The 23,365-nt window shown below is 39.3% G+C and overlaps 1 protein-coding gene and 1 long non-coding RNA gene across 2 annotated transcripts in view; one reads left to right on the top strand and one right to left on the bottom strand.

The window, feature by feature from the left end:
* The window catches only part of Nell1os (NEL-like 1, opposite strand), a 58,576-nt gene extending 48,695 nt beyond the window's left edge, over positions 1-9,881 (top strand). Inside the window, exon 4 of the long non-coding RNA NR_045928.1 lies at positions 9,702-9,881. This is a non-coding gene — a long non-coding RNA (NEL-like 1, opposite strand). The remainder of the gene's footprint in view (positions 1-9,701) is intronic.
* Nell1 (NEL-like 1) overlaps positions 1-23,365 on the bottom strand; it is an 887,940-nt gene that overhangs the window by 336,100 nt on the left and 528,475 nt on the right. The gene's annotated exons all lie outside the window — the stretch shown is intronic.

The raw sequence follows: 23,365 nt of genomic DNA, 5'->3' as shown, positions 1-23,365 counted from the left end.
ATCAACCAAGTGGAAACAAGAAGAACTATTCAAAGAATTAACCAAACGAGGAGTTGGTTCTTTGAGAAAATCAACAAGATAGATAAACCCTTAGCTAGACTCACTAAAGGGCACAGGGACAAAATCCTAATTAACAAAATCAGAAATGAAAAGGGAGACATAACAACAGATCCTGAAGAAATCCAAAACACCATCAGATCCTTCTACAAAAGGCTATACTCAACAAAACTGGAAAACCTGGACGAAATGGACAAATTTCTGGACAGATACCAGGTACCAAAGTTGAATCAGGATCAAGTTGACCTTCTAAACAGTCCCATATCCCCTAAAGAAATAGAAGCAGTTATTAATAGTCTCCCAGCCAAAAAAAGCCCAGGACCAGACGGGTTTAGTGCAGAGTTCTATCAGACCTTCAAAGAAGATCTAACTCCAGTTCTGCACAAACTTTTTCACAAGATAGAAGTAGAAGGTAATCTACCCAACTCATTTTATGAAGCCACTATTACTCTGATACCTAAACCACAGAAAGATCCAACAAAGATAGAGAACTTCAGACCAATTTCTCTTATGAATATCGATGCAAAAATCCTCAATAAAATTCTCGCTAACCGAATCCAAGAACACATTAAAGCAATCATCCATCCTGACCAAGTAGGTTTTATTCCAGGGATGCAGGGATGGTTTAATATACGAAAATCCATCAATGTAATCCATTATATAAACAAACTCAAAGACAAAAACCACATGATCATCTCGTTAGATGCAGAAAAAGCATTTGACAAGATCCAACACCCATTCATGATAAAAGTTCTGGAAAGATCAGGAATTCAAGGCCAATACCTAAACATGATAAAAGCAATCTACAGCAAACCAGTAGCCAACATCAAAGTAAATGGAGAGAAGCTGGAAGCAATCCCACTAAAATCAGGGACTAGACAAGGCTGCCCACTTTCTCCCTACCTTTTCAACATAGTACTTGAAGTATTAGCCAGAGCAATTCGACAACAAAAGGAGATCAAGGGGATACAAATTGGAAAAGAGGAAGTCAAAATATCACTTTTTGCAGATGATATGATAGTATATATAAGTGACCCTAAAAATTCCACCAGAGAACTCCTAAACCTGATAAACAGCTTCGGTGAAGTAGCTGGATATAAAATTAACTCAAACAAGTCAATGGCCTTTCTCTACACAAAGAATAAACAGGCTGAGAAAGAAATTACGGAAACAACACCCTTCTCAATAGCCACAAATAATATAAAATATCTCGGCGTGACTCTAACGAAGGAAGTGAAAGATCTGTATGATAAAAACTTCAAGTCCCTGAAGAAAGAAATTAAAGAAGATCTCAGAAGATGGAAAGATCTCCCATGCTCATGGATTGGCAGGACCAACATTGTAAAAATGGCTATCTTGCCAAAAGCAATCTACAGATTCAATGCAATCCCCATTAAAATTCCAACTCAATTCTTCAACGAATTAGAAGGAGCAATTTGCAAATTCATCTGGAATAACAAAAAACCGAGGATAGCAAAAACTCTTCTCAAGGATAAAAGAACCTCTGGTGGAATCACCATGCCTGACCTAAAGCTTTACTACAGAGCAATTGTGATAAAAACTGCATGGTACTGGTATAGAGACAGACAAGTGGACCAATGGAATAGAATTGAAGACCCAGAAATGAACCCACACACCTATGGTCACTTGATCTTCGACAAGGGAGCCAAAACCATCCAGTGGAAGAAAGACAGCATTTTCAACAATTGGTGCTGGCACAACTGGTTGTTATCATGTAGAAGAATGCGAATCGATCCATACTTATCTCCTTGTACTAAGGTCAAATCTAAGTGGATCAAGGAACTTCACATAAAACCAGAGACACTGAAACTTATAGAGGAGAAAGTGGGGAAAAGCCTTGAAGATATGGGCACAGGGGAAAAATTCCTGAACAGAACAGCAATGGCTTGTGCTGTAAGATCGAGAATTGACAAATGGGACCTAATGAAACTCCAAAGTTTCTGCAAGGCAAAAGACACTGTCTATAAGACAAAAAGACCACCAACAGACTGGGAAAGGATCTTTACCTATCCTAAATCAGATAGGGGACTAATATCCAACATATATAAAGAACTCAAGAAGGTGGACCTCAGAAAATCAAATAACCCCCTTAAAAAATGGGGCTCAGAACTGAACAAAGAATTCTCACCTGAGGAATACCGAATGGCAGAGAAGCACCTGAAAAAATGTTCAACATCCTTAATCATCAGGGAAATGCAAATCAAAACAACCCTGAGATTCCACCTCACACCAGTGAGAATGGCTAAGATCAAAAATTCAGGTGACAGCAGATGCTGGCGAGGATGTGGAGAAAGAGGAACACTCCTCCATTGTTGGTGGGATTGCAGGCTTGTACAACCACTATGGAAATCAGTCTGGCGGTTCCTCAGAAAATTGGACATAGTACTACCGGAGGATCCAGCAATACCTCTCCTGGGCATATATCCAGAAGAAACCCCAACTGGTAAGAAGGACACATGCTCCACTATGTTCATAGCAGCCTTATTTATAATAGCCAGAAGCTGGAAAGAACCCAGATGCCCCTCAACAGAGGAATGGATACAGAAAATGTGGTACATCTACACAATGGAGTACTACTCAGCTATTAAAAAGAATGAATTTATGAAATTCCTAGCCAAATGGATGGACCTGGAGAGCATCATCCTGAGTGAGGTAACACAATCACAAAGGAACTCACACAATATGTACTCACTGATAAGTGGATACTAGCCCAAAACCTAGGATACCCACGATATAAGATACAATTTCCTAAACACATGAAACTCAAGAAAAATGAAGACTGAAGTGTGGACACTATGCCCCTCCTTAGAAGTGGGAACAAAACACCCATGGAAGGAGTTACAGAAACAAAGTATGGAGCTGAGATGAAAGGATGGACCATGTAGAGACTGCCATATCCAGGGATCCACCCCATAATCAGCTTCCAAATCCTGACACCATTGCATACACTAGCAAGATTTTACTGAAAGGACCCAGATGTAGCTGTCTCTTGTGAGACTATGCCGGGGCCTAGCAAACACAGAAGTGGATGCTCACAGTCAGCTAATGGATGGATCACAGGGCTCCCAATGGAGGAGCTAGAGAAAGTACCCAAGGAGCTAAAGGGATCTTCAACCCTATAGGTGGAACAACATTATGAACTAACCAGTACCCCTGAGCTCTTGACTCTAGCTGCATACGTATCAAAAGATGGCCTAGTCGGCCATCACTGGAAAGAGAGGCCCATTGGACACGCAGACTTTGTGTGCCCCGGTACAGGGGAACGCCAGGGCCAAAGGGGGGGAGTGGGTGGGTAGGGGAGTGGGGGTGGGTGGGTAAGGGGGACTTTTGCTATAGCATTGGAAATGTAAATGAGCTAAATACCTAATAAAAAATGGAAAAAAAAAATAAAGATACTTCTCTGATTAGGGACCTACTCTGCCCAACACATCAATGATGAGATGCAAGAAAAGGAGGAGGGAGAAAGGATCCGCCTGAACAGTGCAGATTTTTATGCAGAGATGTCTGTTTAAGGAGGGAATTCTTCAAGTAAAGTGTCCTTTAAGGAATTAGAACCAGGAATGGTGGCTTAGCCGTATAATCTCAGCACTAAGAAAGCAAAGATAGGGGTTTGGTATGAGTTCTAACCCAGACTGGGCCATATAATGAGCCTCTAGCTGACATACAAATGGAGGAATAACTGGAATTTTAGATAGAAGTTTGATACAACTGCTTCAGGTGTGATGAACCAGCCAACCAGTGATGCCCTGAGCTGTGGTCCAAGGAATAGATGGGGGACTATACATGAGACGAATAGGAGACTGCATGAAACTCAACTGAAAATCTTCTAGACAACATTTAGACAGAGTGCTAAGCCCAAGTGGCCTTTGTTCAGCAAGAGGGAGAACAAATCTTCATCCTAAATTGGATACTAAGCGTTTCCTGGCTATACATAAATAGAAACGAATGACTCATTTCTATATTAATTTGCCAAGTCATTTTTCTTCCACAGAAAAGAAAATTGTCTACTCTTGATCTTAAAGTATTTTGTGACTGCTCAGAAAGAATGTCAGAGGCAGAAGAGTGTCTCCGTGTAAACCCCGTGATATGAATCCAGAGCAGCAGGATTGTGTACCGAGAATTCAAGCACAATCCAACAGGAATTATTAATCCAGATCACAGCATGCATCAGACATCTAAGAATTTATTTTCCAATTAACACTCAAAGACTTTTGCAACAAACAGGAATTATGTTGTAATAACCTCGGCTTTGGAAACAACTGTGGATTTGGTTTAGTTTGTTTCCTGGTAAGAAGGCATAGGTTAGAGGTTACACACCATGGGTTAATTTAATTCTATAAGAATAGCAAAATAACATCTGATGTTTTGGAGGGGGAATTTACAAGGCATTATCTGCTCTATCACATTCCTGCAAATTTGTAGCCAGAGGGTCAAATTCAGTCCTCAACCACCCGCCTTGCTGTAAATACAGTTACATGCTGTTGTTTGCACACATACGTCTGCTGCTTTCCTGCTCCAGAGTCAGACTCGAATAGCAGACACCAGACAGTAGGGTATACAAAACCGGTGATACTTACTATCTGTTTTATAAAGCACAAGATCATAAGCTCTTGTCTCAAAGAAATATTTTTCTGTATTCCAATTGCAAGATATTCTAGAACACCCAAACTGTGAAAATCACCAGACTGCATTGTACAGATGAGACTCCCCTATGTGACTGGTCTATGGGACACTTGAAAGTCAAATTTCAGTGTAGTCACATACCACCCAGAAGCTGGAAGCACTACAGTGCCTTGCACTTTGACTGTGTACCAGCCCCATGCCAGCTTTCCTTGCTTTGGCTAAGGGATGTTGCATTGAGATGATGCAAGCAAAGGCCAAAAATGTATGTTCCTGTATTGAGGGAGCTGACTTCCTGTTGCTTTTTTGTCTCCCTTTGTCCATTATCCCAATAAGGATTGAAAACATTCAATAGCAGAGCCCCAGAATGAAGGAGAGCCATGCCAGCCAACTGCCAAGTCAGTGAAAATTCTTTTTTCTGTTTAGGGACTGGCTTTGGGTTCGTTTGTTAGACATCACGGTTATGAAAATAACTAACAAATATACTCGAAAAACTGCTCCTCAAAGTAATCGAATTCCTATGCAACTGCATGGCTGCTAACCTTCTACCTAAACAATTCTCTTTGTCACATCCTCACCAAAAGATTTTGTATTTTTAGGACCAAACTCCAGCCCAACACTTGCAAAAAGAAACCATCAACTGATTATCTAATCATGAGAATGATCATTTATCATCTCCTGGCTACTTGGGGGCTAGGGTTCATCAGCAATGAATTAATTGTTCTATAAATCTGTAGTCTACAGTTTGGAATAATCTGGATTTTTTGACAATATTTCTTAAGGTCCTATGACAAGTGCACTCTATTCTGTTCCTCAGGAGGGCAGAATCCATCCAGTCCACGAACACTGCACAATCTCAGGCACTTATGACATCATGGCCACTCCTTCGGCCACTCCTTCCCATCCCTGAAAAGAAGCTATTTTGTACTCTTTGCCCTGAAGCCAAAGAAGTACCTACTATCGTGTATTTGATGCATTTTCAGAAATTGAATATTTTTCTTTTACTTACTAATACAACCAATAGGAAAGTTTAGGATTGAAATCAAAGTTTTAAAAGTAAGTACGTTTAAAAGTTTTGGAGTAAGTTTTTGCTATGTTGCCAGAACTCAAACTGTTCACTAAACTAACAGTAAAGTTCTCGCAGAATAATGTAGCACATCTTCTTCACTTTGGGAAGAAAGCTGACTGATTTTAAGGTTAATTTTATCTGCTCAGCCAGATGCACCTTCCTTGAACATGAGGATCAGTTTTCATGAAATGATTAGATATTGGTGTCCTCAGACTCAGCCAAGGAAAGGGATGCTATGAAGAAAAGGGGCCTTTGTCAGGAAAATAAAATCATAGAAACATTCAAAATACTTTTCATGCTAAATCATTAATTTTCATAATTCATATTAATGTTTAAGAATCAGAGAACTTCACATAGCAAAGGAGTGACAAAGTCCAAAGATTAGAAGAACAAACCTGCACACTAGACACCAAGCAGAGAATCAGTTTGGAAAACACATAAGGACCTCACACTGTTTAATAAAGCTACAAAGCAAATGACTAACCTAAAGAATTAGCAAAGGATCCCAAATGGACTTTTCTAAGGTAAAGATGTGTACAGATCAAAGGATGTCTAACACTGCTAACAAAATGGAAATATAAACTAAACCCACAATACCAACTCACTCCTGTTAGAATGACTGTGGTTAAAGGAAGAATGATGATAATGAGTGTCCAAAAAAAGACATGGAGAATCTTGAACAGGGCTGGGGAGGGAGAAAGTCAGAGTTGCCATACTGGAACCAACATGTGACCCAGAAATTTCACCAGAGCACCAATTCAGAAGAAGTGATATCAGTATTTCAGAGCAGTATACATTCCTGTGTTCACTGCAGCATCATTAATAATACCCAGACTTCAGTGAGGTGGGAATCTCCAACAGACAGTGAATGAATGGAGAAAAACCAAATGAAAACTCATTTGCAACAAATCCTGGATGACCCTAGGGAGTAATGATGTAATCCACAGAAAGCCAGACATAGAGACACAAATATTCATGATTTAATTTGGGTTTATAGAAATAAAGTAAATGGGGATGACCAGAGGCAGGTGTGGCAAGGGCGGATAGAGGAAGGAAGGTGGTTGGAAGACACAACAATATGTCCTGGTGCTTTGTTGCACATTGTGATACCATAGATAACGGTGTAGTGTACAATTCAAAATGGTGCAATGAGTGAATGGGATACTGATCCAGGATGCCTGACAGAAACAGCTTAAGGTATGAAGATTTAATTTGGCTCCCACTTCAGAGAGTTCAGTCCATAGACACTGAGGAAGCTCCACCCACAGCAGCAGGAGTGTGTGAGAAAGGAGCTGACGTGGAAACTTAAGGGTTCTTTGGAAAGTCAGTTGTGTTGGATGGTGTTTGACTGGGGCAAACACGTGAAGGGGTGTTTTTCTAAGTGGGCACAAATGAAAAGATGTTTTACAAGCAGACACATGGAGGAAAGTTTTTGCTGAAGCAGACATAGGCGAAAGGATGTTCTGCTAAAGTAAGCACATGAAAGGACGAAAGATGGATGATTCTTTGCTAAGGACATGCATATGTTCATCTGCTTTACATTGCATAGTAGAGCTCCATTTTTTAGGACTCCACAGAGAATAATAAACCAAAACACTTCTGGTGGTATTCTTCAGATTCTTGCCACTTCTATGGACTCGGGCCAATGGCAGAGGGGTGTCAGCTGAGACAGACTCGTGAAGTTTTGCTAAGTCACACTCACATGCAAGACACGTGGTCAGGCAAAATCCATGGAGGACACATGGTGTTTGAACGGCTATAAATAGGACTTAGTGGACTATGAGAGGAGCTTGGCTTGCTAAACGCTTGTTTGTCTCAAGTCTTTGCTGATCTTCGCTTCCCTAAGATGCACAGCCAAGAACTTTTCCTGGCATTCCTGTTAGCCCTGGTCCCTACGACTGACTCATGTTGATTTGGCTGAGGCCTGGCTGTTCCTGTTAGGTTGTGCCACTGCTGCTACTATCCCAACACTATTGATCTGGACTGCTGGTATATCTGTGAAGTGTTTGTGACTAGATCAAGCTGTTGTTGTTTACCCATGAACTAAACTGCTGATATCCTGACCATGCAGATGGGATTTGCTCCAAAGAGCCATTTCTAAACTGGTCCACTTCCCCTGTATCCTTTCTTTTCCACTACATTTGGTAGGTGGTAGACTAGAAGGGTGGTTAAACCCTTTAAGGACCATCATTAAAAGTAGACTTGGAAAAAATTAAAGTTACAAGGAGTTCTTTGTTTCCTAGTAGATCAAGAAGAAAAAAAGAAGATCAGAAGTAGGACTAGGCTATAAGCCTCAAGTTCCACCCCTAATGGCCTACACTCACCAGATAGTTCATTCACCCCTAAGTTTCTATGGCATTCAGAACACCGACATCATCTGGAGACCAATGGCTCAAACACGTGAGCCTATGGTGGACATTTTACGTGGATCATAACAACAAGTGAATTTTAAAATCCTTGGATTTACTATTAGGCTTCTCACTCTGGGAATCTCTCAACCTATTACCAAGCATTGGAGTGTTTAATGACTGATGGCAGGAAAGTCAGAGGTTTCCATTAAATCCTGCACTATCAGAAATCTACATTTGGGCCACCATCTATGCTTGTTTACATTTTGTGGCAGCAAATATTAGTTGCATAAAAATATGAGTTTCATTATATTTCCATGCATGCATATGGAAATAGTATACCTATGTTCATGTTTTGTTTAATGACTAAATTCTGCATCTGAGAGAAAACATGCGGTATTGGTGTGCATCTGGCTATCTTAACATGATTTTTAGTCCCATCCATTTTCCTATAGATGAAATAATTTTACTCTTCTTTATGATTTATGCTTCCAATTCTTCATTTTATTCATGTATTCTTTTGCTAATGGGCATCTGGGCTGACTGATGAAAACAGACCATAGAGAGAGAGAGTCCAGCACTATCTATCTATCTATCTATCTATCTATCTATCTATCTATCTATCTATCTATCTATCTATCTATCTATCTATCATCTATCTATTTCAGAAAAAGGGTTTATTTTGGTTTACAATTTTAAATAGTTTACAATCCACCAGTGTGGGGCAGGCATGGTGACAAGAACTTGACTGACTGATCACATTACATCTGTAGTCAAGAAACAAAAATGGGACAAGAAGAGGTGCCAACCTAATAAACCTTAAGACCCTCTCCAGTGACCCCCTTGCTTCAACAAGCCCCACCTCAAGGTACACCACACAGGTGGAAACCAAATATTGAAGCTTGTGAGCCTATGGCAGAGTGTTTACTTTCAAACCACAATAGTCTGCCCTTTACCCCTGTAGGATAATGGTCATCTCCTAAAGGGAAAGACATTGCTTTGAACCTCAAAGGTATTACTATTCTTCAATGCTCCCAACAACGTTCTAAAGTCCAAAGTCTCTTCTGAGTCTCAAGGAGATTTCTTAATTGTAGGTCCCTATGTCAGTGTCTTTTGTGTTCAGTAGTTATATGATTTGAGTTCCATAGGCATCAGGATTTCAAAGAGCCATGATGCCTTGGTTGTTTTCTTGTACTTCTACTTTTTGATTCTCTATCAGTGAGTTTGGATATATCTTCTGTCCTTCATTCTATTAAGGATTCTATTCTTGAAGGTTTAATAATCCTCACTCAGCAAGGAGAAAACAAATTAAGAGCTGGAGGAATGGAATGCAGTGCCAAGATCATCTATGTGCCTGGAACTTCAGAATGAACAAAAGACAGGTGGTCCCAGAATCTGATATACCTGCTGACCTCTTTATAGCCCTCCTCAAATCTGTGAGATAATTACAGTACAATCATAAATTAAAGCCCAGAGAGGCAGCAAGGAATGTCCCAATTAAATGGCAATGACTATTTAGTCTAAGCATACTAATGTGACACTTGATAGGAGAAGCCCTCCTGATAACTCTGTGTTCAAATTCTTAGGAACACCATATTGGATTGACGGTTGTAAAGACCTCCTGTGATTTAAGAAAAGTGAAGATAATTCTTCCATGTGAAGAGGAGAAGAAACCTCCAGAAACAAGGGTATCATCAGTTGTTGTAACCTCATCTTGTTCCATCTTATTAGACAAGCAATTTTTCTTCAATAAAAACCCTGAACAGAATCCAGATCGATAGACACTGACATCCTGCACAGAATGCCTCAGCATCCCTTTACAATATCATTATTTTCTTGTACATGCTACATGCCATGTGATGTGTCAATATCTGGTTTCATTGGAGACTCAGCTTGTGCCATGTGATGCTTTTCTGGAAGCTGTCTGGTGAAAGACCATGTGATGTTTTGCTGGAGCAGATACTTGAAAGGACACAAGTTCTTTGGAATGAGTATAAGTACAACCCAACAGACAGTGGACAATGTCCTGACATTGGTTTGCCTTGCTGGTCTTCATTGGGCTTCTCCTCCTGGTGTTCAATGACAATGCTCTGACATTTGTTTACCTTGCTTTCTTTGCTGATCTTCACTTGTGTCATCATATGCAGAAACACACCAAAGAACTTTTGGTGGTGTTCCAGTAGCTTCGTGCTGCTTTGGTGAAATCCTGCCAATTGGCAGAGCCTCACAGTTTCTTATAAATCAAGCTGCTGCTGATTAGTTTTTGCTATTTTGCTAGTGTACTGGACTGCAGACAAAGATGATGGACTCACCTCAAGAAACGACTTCTAAACAGGTCCACACCCCACCGCACTGCCCTTGGCCTATTAGCTATTATCCTATCCTACCTTTGGTCAGTGAGCTCTAAGGAAGGTTGAAGCATTTTAACATTTAAAAATTTTTTTATTATGTATTTTCTTCATTTACATTTCAAATGCTATCCTGAAAGTTCCCTATACCCTCCCCCCGCCCTGTTCACCTACCCATCCACTCCCACTTCTTGGCCCTGGCATTCCCCTGTACTGGGGCATATAAAGTTTGCTAGACCAAGGGGCCTCTCTTCCCAATGATGGCCGACTAGGCCATCTTCTGCTACATATGCAGGTAGAGACATGAGCTCTGCGGGTACTGGTTAGTTCATATTGTTTTTCCACCTATAGGATTGCAGACCCCTTCAGCTCTTGGGTACTTTCTCTAGTTCCAACATTGGGGGCCCTGTGTTCCATCCTATAGATGACTGTGAGCATCCACTTCTGTATTTGCCAGACACTGGACTAGCCTCACACAAGACAGCTATATCAGAGTCCTTTCTGCAAAATCTTGCTGGCATATGCAATAGTATCTGCATTTGGTGGCTGATTATGGGATGGACCCCCAGATGGGGCAGTCTCTGGATGGTCCATCTTTTCATCTTAGCTCCAAACTTTTTCTCTGCCACTCCTTCCATGGATATTTTATTCCCTATTCTAGGGAGGAATGAAGTAACCACGTGTTGGTGTTCCTTCTTTATTTTCTTGTGTTTTGGAAGTTATATCTTGGCTATTCTAGGTTTCTGGGCCAATATCTACTTATCAGTGAGTGCATATAGGTTTTGAAAAATATAAGCCTATAGCCATGTGCCAGTGTACATGCTTTATATAGGAGTAGTTTATTTAGACTCAAGCAAGAAAAGGAAATGTTCCACTTATCACTACAATCCTTTCCCTTCTAAGGCACAGACGTGGACCAAGGCTATCAAGAATAACGCAGAATGTATGCTAACAGAGAGAAGGGAGTCTATGGTAAGAGTCCTAGCTACAGATATGTAGTAAAGAAAGCAAAGATGGTTTTCCATGTAAGAAAATAAAGACCTTTGAGTTAGGGAGACACCAAAAATCCAGCCTGCTTGTCAGAATTATACTAGAGGGATCCTGAATTTGTCTCAATAATTATAACAACAGTGATCCCAGAAAAAATAAGTTATTTGAAAATGAGATTCCAAAATTTAATTGTGCTCAGAGACAAAACATTACTGTTTAGAGAAATAAATGACTGTCCATTGGGGCATTCAGGAACCATTCAATCATTTGTAAAAAACTAAATGTAGAAAGACGGCTGTCTACCGAGTACTCAATTTTTTACCTTACAGACAAGAAATGCCTAGATTTAAAGTCAACACTGACACAAATTATTCCAGTAGATTAGTTTTGAATACCAAATTGGACAAATTAAGGACATTTTCCACATGATTAAAATGCATTACAAATTTGAATAACAATAGGAAATATTTACAGTGATTAAGTATGCTTTGCCAAAAATCCATACTTATATCATTTGGTATCAGAGTGTAACATGTGTGTATTCTCAATGAAATTGAACTCTAAAACTGACTCTGAGTTAGAAAAGAGAGAGTGAGCAAACAAAAAATTGAACAATGGTTAGAAATGGAAACTCAGCCATGCAGAAAGGCCTAGAAGGGAAACAAATGAGACAACGTCATCGACAGGTGCTAATGGGGCCCATGGCTTACAACCCTCCACCGATGCAGACTGGTCCTGAAAAAACTGTATAGACTCTTACTGTGGGAAATGAAAGACAGCCAGGGTTATACTGATTGTGGTTTTAGACAGCAACCCAGTATGTTTGCTCTTATACAAGCCATTTCATCTTTGTCTTAGAGATCTTTAGACATTGTTGCATGGTTTGAATAAAGACAACCAAGTAATTTACGACCGTTTAAAATTAAGGTTCTGAAATTTAGAGTGATGTAATTATTAAAATCAATAAGGATGAAGCTTGTGTAATCTTAGACAAAGGGTCTCTTTCATTCACTTTGATTTCGATTCTAGAGATGCAATAGGGGTCAGCTTTGCTGGCAACAGCTCAGTTTGTCAAGCATTTGCTACAGAAGCATTTGGATTCCCAGAAGTCACATAAAGCTGGTTGGGGTTTTGTACATGTGTTAATACTACAGCGAGATCAGAGACAGAGATAGAATCCTCAGAAACTCGTGGGCCAAGCTGGTCCAGAAATGTAGGAGTTATACCTGAGCTTGTCCTCTGACCTCTCCATTCTTGCTATGGCATACAAAGACCCGAGCACCCATGAAATATACAAGAAATGAATATAAATGAATAGACATTTTTTTAAAAGAAGAAGGGTTAGGTCACAGATATTGATTGTACAACTGGTTACTTTTGAACAAAATGAGGAATGATGTAGGGTTCTAGATTTTAAACATGTACAGAGAGTTTATTTACCACATGACCTGTGTGTTGTGGTTTGAATAATAGTAACTCCCATAGGCTCATATATTTGAATGTTTAGTCATCAGTGAATGGAACTGTTCAAAGGTATTAGAAGGGTCAGAAGGTGTGGTTTTGTTGGAGGAAGTATGTTACTCAGGATGAGGGTTCAAAGCCTACACCAAGTCTAGGATTCTCTCTTTGCCAGTGTATCAGGAAGTAATTCTAAAAGACTGCTCCAGCACCTACCTGGTTCATTACCATGATGATAGTGGGCTGAGTCTCTAAAAGTGTAAGCACACCCTCCACTAAACTCTTTCTTTCAAAACAGTAGCCTTGTAAGACAAAACAGTAGCCTCAGTCATGGTGACCCTTCACATCAATAGAACAATGGCTAAGACACTGTGTCACATAGTAAGACAAAACAGTAGCCTTGTAAGACAAAACAGTAGCCTCAGTCATGGTGACCCTTCACATCAATAGAACAATGGCTAAGACACTGTGTCACATAGTAAGACAAAACAGTAGCCTTGTAAGACAAAACAGTAGCCTTGGTCATAGTGACCCTTCACATCAATAGAACAATGGCTAAGACACCGTGTCACATAGTAAGACAAAGAAAGAACTGGAACCTTAAGCAGCCTTATCTCCACTGTCTGTGCATGGATAGAATGAATGACTACTGTTCCTCCCCCTTCATCCAGTATTTCTTCTTCCTCCCTTCTCACATCTGCTCCTGTCTGTGGAGAAAGGGCACATCTAACAAATCATTTTATGAATGAGGTCACAGTAGTGACTTAAATTGTTTGACCTTCTTGAAATTCATTTCAAGACCATCAGTTCTTTATTTGGATTATTTGTGGTAAATTCTACCCACTCTGAGATTTTTGAAGACTGGAAACTGCCTTGAAAGGCTGAGATTGTAGCATAATTGGCAGAGTGCATGCCTTGCATGTGTGAATCCCTCAGTTTAGTCCCCAGCTCTGAACTAACCTGAGCATTGTAATCCAAGCCTGCAAGAAGTAGAGAGAAGATGATCAGAAGTCAAGTTATCTTGTCCTTAGCTACATAGAAAGTTTCAAGACAGCCTTGCACATATGATACCCTGTTGTATAAATGAGAAAGAGGAGAGAGAGAGAGAGAGAGAGAGAGAGAGAGAGAGAGAGAGAGAGAGAGAGAGAGAGAGAGAGAGAAATATCTTGGATATGTTCCCAGCCCTGACCTATATTGAATCAGGACTTGTAGTTTTGCAAGAATATGTCAATGAAAACCACCATCTCTGGGAATTAGGCAATGATCAAAGTACCTCTGAGTAGCTGAGTGAGTTTCAGTGACTAATACCCACCCTGCATAAGGGGCAGCACCAAGCAGTGCCTTCATCTTCTCTTGCACTTGCTTCTGGAAGACAGATGATGGGTCCTGCTCATATTGCCTACAACACAGCTTGCTTGCTTGCTAGAAACTCCTGAGCTAAACTTAGACAAGAGAGAAGAACTTGCCCTCTTCCCTTAGGCAGCAAGAAAAAGGTTCAAGAAGAAAACCTTTATAACACGTAGACAGCTGTAACAGGCCCGGGAAGTCATTGCTCTCCCTGTGACAAGGCATGAAAGCTGTGAGATCAGGAAAAAAACTGAAGAGTGATCTATAAAGTGAAGAACATGAGGGCTTCTTGATTACAAGCAATCACAGAGCTGGAGATGAGAGCAATATTTCCAAAAAATCCACCTAAGACTCTATAATTTGCCCTTTCCCTCACTGAACTCTAAATTCCAGCTCGAAATTTACCTCATTTGCTTCTGGTTGTCAAATAATTCATCAAAATGAGGAGGCCTCAAGCAACATGTCTCATACCTCAGACCTGCCCTGCATATATCTTTCTAAGAACTTGTAGGCAAATCAAATTTCTCCAGTCCAATCCAATCTGAAATGCATATAAAGAGTTAGGGGTCATCCCACAACAATATCTTCTGTAAAGTGAACTACATGTATTAACAGGCAAATCCCACACTTCAGCCCCTATTGTTTCTGACAGCTCTCTCTCTCTCTCTCTATATATATATATATATATGTATATATGTATAGTACCCTGGCATAAGCATACATATCCACACATACTCATACATCTGCACATCTGCTAAGTGTACATCCACACATCTGCACATATTCTGTGCTTCATGAATAGCCAACACAGACATCGAAAGACCCAGTTTCCACATTATACTTACATAGGAATATATAAGCTAATACAAGTTGTTTCTAAGTTGAATTAATATATATTTTACATATCTGTACAGAAATATCCTGACCTTCAAACATGCACATAGACTATTGAGAGTACTGTAAAATGTGGAGGGTGATACTCAGTAATTGCTCTTCATTATCCCAGTCCATAAGAAAAGGTACATAGTCAGGAAGTGAATACATAAAAAAATTGTATTTTAAAATAGATGGGGTTAGTTGCTTTTCTGTTATACCATGACCTGGGCAAATTATAGAAGAAAGATTTTACTTAGAGCTTAAAGTTTTGGAGGGTTAGATTCTGTAAGGGTAAGGATCATAGCAGCAAGGAGGTAGACGTTGCACTGAGGCAGTAGCTGAGAGCTTACATCTTAAGGCACAATCATGAGGGAGAAGAACTAACTGGGAATGGTTTAAGTCTTTGAAACCTCAAAGCCTACCCCCAGCGACATGCCACCGACAATAAGAATAAACTTCCTGATCCTTTCTAAGCAATTGCACCAACTGGGGACCAGGCATTTAAATAAATGAGCCTATGGGGATCAGTCTCATTCAAACCACCACCTAGACTCTGGGGGCTAATCCTTCAGGGAAATTTAGAGTATACACCCTGGACATAAGATGTGCAGATGATGCCAGAATTATTAGCGTTTTCCCAAAGCCAGGTGGGAGACAAGAGAGTACACTTGGGACAGATCAGTCATATGCTGGTACAGAAGGAATATATGCCAAATGAAAAGCACTTATACAAAGGCAGTCTCTTGGCTGCACCATGGGTCTGGTTGCCTAAATGAATCACTAGTCTCTACTCTTTCCCATCATGGGTACCAGAAAACACTCAGAAAGTCAACAAGCACTAAGAGACTCCAGCTGAAAGTTAGTAGTCCCTTGGTCTACCAGTATAAAACTGTCCCTGTTGCTAGCTTCAAATCTAATAATACAGAATCTAGAATTTTAAATTCAAAACTAACTGAGAACTCATATAGGCCAGATTAACATTAATGAGCCTGAGATATTCAAAAAGTAAGCCCCAAAAAGTAACCTTTGCGGTATACTTTCAAACCACTCTTTTTGGATTTTCACAAGCGCTTTCACAGCAGCTGAAGGCAGGAAGAAAATTTCAAATGCAATTGTTCAGCCCTTTGAAAACCAGAATACTGTAAAGAACATTCCACCAGGTTCAAAGAAAGTTCAGAAACATGCAAATGTATTTTCAATTGCAAAAATAGTGAGGAAAAAATACTTTATTTTTCTTGAAAAAAATCCTTTAAAAAATGAATCTATGCAAAACAATAACAGAGCAGTAAGGAAGTTTGATCTAGTTTAGAAAAAATCTTGGACAGACAAGAGAAACCCAAACCCACAGCCCGTGGCCCCAGAAGTATATCACAGAACTGAGTTTAGCACAGAAAACTTTCTCAAAAGTTTCTTGAGGAAAGAGTTATACTAGCTCATATGTGCCAATTCCAAATGCAAAGAGATGCAGTTGTGCTGAGACCAAAGGAGAAGATAGAATAAGGACACCACATCTCCTAGAGGTGTGCAAGGCCTCCATGTGCACGCAAGGATAGAAAAAGCCTGTGGTGCTATAAATGCTGACAGCAGACAGAAATACAGTGTGTTCTGTAAACAGGTCTACCATGTGTGGTAAAAAATAATACATAGCTATATTTCTTTTAGGTCAAAATAAAAAAGAAAAGCATAAGAATCCAGAGTTACCAAGTTACTTTTAGTTTTCAGACTAAAAATAAATTCTGCTTGCTTTCATATCTATTTATATTGCATACAAGTTCCACAGTCAACTTGTATTGTTTTACTGTTACAAGAATAAATGGGAAACAGCAGGACGCCCAATCTTTAGTATCACTAGAGTCAGAAATGTATAAACACAGGATATATTTGGACTCACTCACAAAAAGAAAACACTGTAAAGAAAATCCTGACTTAAGGTGCGGAGCCTACATGGTCTGAAGATGACATATATGAGCTCAAAGCATATTGTTGTATGTACTCCATCAATTAGTGATTGACATGAAGGTATGTGTTTCATAATGGTGTGACACACAAACAGAAAGCAATGTGTGTATGGCTAAAATAGTACAAAGGGAGTGTTTCCCCATTTATGCTGCTGTCACAACCCCTTGTGAGTTCCTATGTGTATCTGTCCTGTTGGGTCTGGAAACATTTCCTCGTGGTCATGTACTGTCTCTGCTCTTACACTCCGTCTTTTTTACCACAATGAACCCCGACCTGGGAAGAGAGGGTTTGATGTAGATGTCCCATTTTGGGTTGAGGACTTTGAAGGTCTCTTATTATTTGCAAACTTAAGCCAGAAAAAAAAAATCCCAGTATAGAGGCAGGAACCATGGACACAAAGTCACACCTTTAGTTGATTAGCTCCTGGCATCAGACAGCTGTTGGAAAAGGAGAGTACATTTTTCTCTAGGGATATATCTCCTGGTAGGTTAAAATTGAAAATGATAGAACATACTTATCAAAGAATGATATCAAACCAGGAAGATTAAGTGCCATGAAATGTTTGATGTAGACATAAATGTAAACTTTCCTTGTGTGTTTTATTAAGTCAACTATATATATATTTATATAGCTAAAGACAGATACCTATCTATAGACAGACATTAGTGCATGTAATATATGTGTGTGTGTGTGTGTGTGTGTGTGTGTGTGTGTGTGTGTGTGTTTGTGAACACTGACATTCTCCATTTCGTGAAGTATTTAAGGAAACATATAAAATGTATATAGAAGAACTAGGGAATATAGTATATTTTAGGTAAATAAGATAGAACAGTCCATTATTTTGGTGGAGTGATAGGAATCTACTTTTGGCATATAATGGTGGCATAAAGAATTGGATCCATTTCAGTCCTGGATGGACTTCAAATTATATCTTTAAAATTCACTCCCCTGGGCTAGAAATGTCTCAGAGGTTGAGAGCACTGGTTGCTTTTTCAGAGGTCATAAGTTCAGTTCCCAACAGCCACATGATGGCTCACGACCATCTGTAATGAACGCTGATGCCCTTTTGATGTGCTTGAAAACGAAACGTTCATATACATAAAATAAAAAACTCTTTAAAATAATTCACTCTCCCCCTTTCTCTCCCTCACTCCCTCCCCTCTTCTCCTTCCTCCTCCTCCCTTTCTCCCCTTTCCTTCTCCTTCTTCGTCTCCTTCCCTTTACCCCTTTATTTGGTTTCAGTATAGTTTTTCTTATTATTGTATCAAGACAGCTTATATACAAAAGTACTACTTGGAAGGATGGATGACATTTGCAGTTCAATACCTGTCCTTATAATCATAAGCCCCAAAGAAGGCCTTCCACAGGGAAGACTAGGGATTATTATAACTAGCTGGTTTGGAGCATATGTCTAGTCATGTGTTGAAAGGATCACAATAGCAACTTGACCATCAAAAGTGACCATTGAATGATTGACAATATTAAGGTAACTGTAGATTAAAGGGGGGTGTCCCTAAAGTAAAGTGATAAAGGACATGTGTCCCCTCCCCCCAAAAAAATTTTATTAGCATGGCTCATTACAAAATAGAAAATTATTCACCAACTCATATTTTCACATTAAGAGGAAAATGGGAAGAGGTAGTTAACCCAATAGTCACGTTGGTAAAAGAAATAAGTAGTGCACAATTCTTGGTATTGTGTGTGAACCCAAATGTGTACCCTAATATTTAACAGTTGGTCAAAAGCATAAAATTGCAAAGTTATCTTAAAGTACACATCACAAAGTAACAAGTCAAAAGAAATAGTTCCTTTTCTTCATTTGATACAGAAAAACTATCTCTTATGTCTTCACAACAAAAAGGGGGATGTTCTGTCGCATGCCCTTGAAATCGCTAACTCCACCCTTACAGTACCACAACTACCTTCACTTTGGTGAGCCCTAACACACTCTTCAGCACCAGTTACTTGACTAAGTTTGAAAATCGCTTGTCAAAAGTAGTTCTATGAGGATGGGGCACCCTTTTTATAACAGATGCTGTCCCACTGGTCTGCTAAGGCTGAAAGGCATAATTTAGAGCATTTGGAACTGGTTCTCATCTGTGAATCTTCTCTTCTTTGGGAGTCACAGGGGTCATCTAAAACCATTGTAAATATAAGATTCATAACTGTAGCAAAAATACAATTATGAAGAAGCAACAAAAATAATTTTATGGCTGGGGGTCACCATAACATGAGGAACTGTATAAAAGAGTCAAAGCATTGGGAAGGGTGAGAGCCACTGACCTGGAATGACTGGGAGACTAAAGAGTCCTCTGTAAGTCACACATTCCAGAAAGAATTATGTAATAACATCAAGTTTGATCCCACCCAGGGAATGAGTACAGCGCATTGTAGAACTGTGTCACGGGCACTGACATCTTTCTGGAGGAAAGATGGCACAAAAGTCATTTGGGGCAGTTTAGGAGTCTAATCAATGAGCATCCTGAGAGACCATCTGACTTCCTCAAAAAAAAAAAAAAAAATGATCCCCACAGACAGCTCAGTGTCTTCAAACAGAAAGGAGGCAGAACACAATTTAATTTCACAAGTAAATGAATCTGAGGCTTGTCAGCAATTGGGGAAGACACTAAAGAGTTTCAACTGAGTGTAACTTCCCTGTTAGTCTATATAACACACATAAGAAGAATACAATCTGTGATATCTAAGAGAAAGTGGGGTGACATCCTACTTAGCAGACCTGAGTAATAATTCCTGCATCATTAGCATGGCCAGAAATAGACATTCTGAAACATGTTAATTGATGAGTCACCAAGTTGGTGAGGGATGTCAAAATCTTGTTAGACAAGAACAGATGGAGACATTAGGGAAATCTAAGTTTAAAGGCAAGAAGACACAGGAGCAGAGGAGGATGTGATAGCTGCCTTCAACATCATAAGACAGTGTTCAACTCAAATTGGGCTCTAGGGAACAGAACTATGTAAGCCTAACTAGGTCATGGTGAGATGGTATTTTTTAAAGTCAGTTTAAAGGTGTTGGGAGATGGCATTCTACTGAATCAGTGTTGGAATATTCATCCTGGGGAGATAATAAATTTAGTGTCACCAAGATTGGTTTGTCAGAGGTTGGATGGCCATTTGTCAAAGATGGCCTTTCAATTTTTCTTCTGTCATAGTCACAGGCATTCTTATGATTTTAGGAGTTCACTCATTTGTGACTTTATACTGACTGCCAACTGGTTTTAGGACATTTTATTTTAATACCTGCAAAGATCGGGCATGGAGTAAGATCCCCCAAAAGCTTCAAACAAGATGAAATATTGGCAATAACTAAGAAACAAATTGTTACAAGTTTTGATACATGCTAGTAAAGAAAATCCAATAGTATAGCTTTCCTAAGAGGCAGTGAAGAGTTACATACAGTGTTTCCTACCTAAGTCTTCAATGCACAACTATGCTAGCAAGTGCTTTTAACTTGAAATATAAAGAATAAATTCTCTCTCAACAGCAGCCTTGTGAACACAAAGTAGGTGGGACACTGAGGCAGACAGAATAGGAGTCAAATGCCCTGAGTCAGAGAAATGTGGATGATTTTCAAAGATAAAAAGTACACCAAGACTATTGCAAGATACAGAAAAAAAAAAAACAAACAAACAAAAAAAAAAAAAAAACAAGGCTGAGGTTAGAGGCAGGAGAGCCTACAAAATGTTCCAGAAATATAGAACAGTCAAATGTCACTTGGCAACATCACAATGATTCGTTTTCCTCCTAATCATAGCCCAGATTTTATATCCTTAGTGTTTAGAAAAATTGAGCTAACCATAACACCAAAGGAGGGTATTACTGAACTAAGGAGACCACATTATGGTATTCCCTGCCTCACATGACTCAGAATCGCAGAGCCCAGGTCAGGTCTGCCCAAGCCAACAACATAATCCCAACACATTTGTTTGGCTTGTTCTTAGAGAGGAACCCTTTTCCTCCTAAGACTGAAAGAATGCTCTCTGGTGCATTGTTAGACCAAAAAGGGATATGGCACCACATATATTGACAAAACTGCATGTAATTAAATCCACAAAATGAAAAAGAAAAAGAAAAACTAATCACAAGAATGACATGGGTCAACCCATTTGTTTCTGCTCTCCCCTAAATCAGCTTTATGAAAGGACTTTCAAGTTTCAGGCATCATTCTGTCATCTTTATTGCTAAAACTTCTTGTAGTGGCTTCCTGGTCTTTGGTATACAAAAGACCAGGAAGCCACTCCAAGTATATGAGGATTCAAGTTTATCATGAGAGAAAGGAAACCCACTACAGACATTCTGAACAGGAATTATCTTATTGATATTTTAATACTCTAAATAGCCTTGCCTTGTAATGATCTACCTTTTTATAGTAAGTATTCCACTTGACATTTTGTTCCTTTGTGTGTTTATGGTTCTGTTTTATTCAGGCACATCTTTACATTAATTAAAAATATAGGATATTCATATATAGAAGAATGGAGACAATACCAACCTCTACCCATACCCAACAATCAATTCCAAATAGTGTAGAGATCTTATTCTGAAGCTATTAGAGATCAATGTGATAGACTCAAGTACAAATTCCATATGGGTGACACTAATAGAAGTGGTCCCATAAAGAAAATAGTCAAATCCTACCAGGAGATAATATGCAGAGATATTTGCATTATTTCCATTTTCTTGATGGGAATATATCATAATAGAAGATTCTCATTCTCTGAGGACTGCTCTTTCTTCAACCCTTTTCTTCTTTTAAATAAATGCAGATCTATATTACTATAGTTTTTTTCAGGTGTAGAAATACCAATGACCCCACCCCCCCCAAGAAGAAGTATTATTATCTAGTAATAGCTAAAGGGAAGGAGACAGAGATTTGATCACATAAGCCATTCTGAATAGTTAGATGGATAAGGGGACAAACAGCTCCATCTTTATGCACATGCATGAAATGACCATTCAAAGTATGGTATCACCTTAATAAACAGAAATGCTATTCCTACAGAATTCTGATACTCATTCATCTATCCTGGCATTCAGCTAACTCTTCATTTGAGCCACAAATGCCTCTTGTTCTTCACAAAGTAACAACTTTTTTTCTCATGCTTGTGACAAAATACAGAGAGTAAAGCATAAGCAATGAACCTAACCATAGGTGAAAGAGATTTATGATTCATGTCTATCAGAGATCATCTGCTCTATCAGAAAAAAAAAGGAAATTATTTCACAGTCCTGTAGGACAAACCTACAAGATCAAGGTAGTGCTCACTTGCTTTCTGACTTATGGCTGCCTTTCCTACATGTCCTCATGTGAACTTTTTTCTATGCATACGTGATCATGGCATCTGTTCATTTGTCTGGGAGTACACCAATCAGTCCTGTTGAATGAGAGTCCCTTCCTGATGACCTCTAGTGTACACTCATATTCTTCAGTACATGTGTGGAATCCCTAACTTCCACTGTGATGATTTTTAGAAGGAGAGATTTTGGGAGATGGCTCACTCTAGACTAAACCCCAAAGGCAGAACCTGTGTGATGGAATTCACATCATTAGGAAAGCATTAAGAGAGAATGGTGCTTCTTCTCCACTCTATAACAAGCAAGCAAGGCCACAGCAAGAAGGCTGCCGTGTACAGGCTAAGAATTAAGATCTTCAGATGATGTGCATCTGCAGTTACCAGAGCCTCCAGTACAATTAGAAATAAATGCCTATAATAAAATGCTCTGTAGACCAACATGATGAATAAAACCTCATTTTATCTGGTCTCCTTAAAAGCCTGGTAGGGCTTCAACCCTTGACTTTTAGTGAAACATATTGGCAAAACAAAACAGCCACCAAATCCTAAATGTCTAATCTTCTAAATAGTAGACACCAAACCCATGTTCTCTGCTGCTGAGTTATTACTAGGAATCTTCATTCTTTATGTAGACTATCCCCAAGGCTTCTATAACAATCCATCTTTAGATAACATTAAATCATGTTCCAGATACCCTCAACAACACTGTGCAAGCATTATCTTTGTACTATACTCTCTAAGATGATGTTCAAGAGCTTCACATGGCCCATAGGTGCTATGATCTGGGTCTACCTGGCTTCCCATCTTCATTTCCTGACACTTCTGACAACAAACACATTATTGTTCTTGAAAGCCATTCCTGAGAAGCTATACAGAGTTCCCTCTTGATTTCTCTGTTTGGATGTCCAGCCATTCTTATCTCTCAGGTACACTAGATTTCTCAAAATACTGAACCCGA

Source organism: Mus musculus, chromosome 7, assembly GCF_000001635.26.
Source record: "Mus musculus strain C57BL/6J chromosome 7, GRCm38.p6 C57BL/6J".
Lineage (NCBI taxonomy): Eukaryota > Metazoa > Chordata > Mammalia > Rodentia > Muridae > Mus > Mus musculus.
This window is presented reverse-complemented; position numbering and strand designations above follow the sequence as displayed.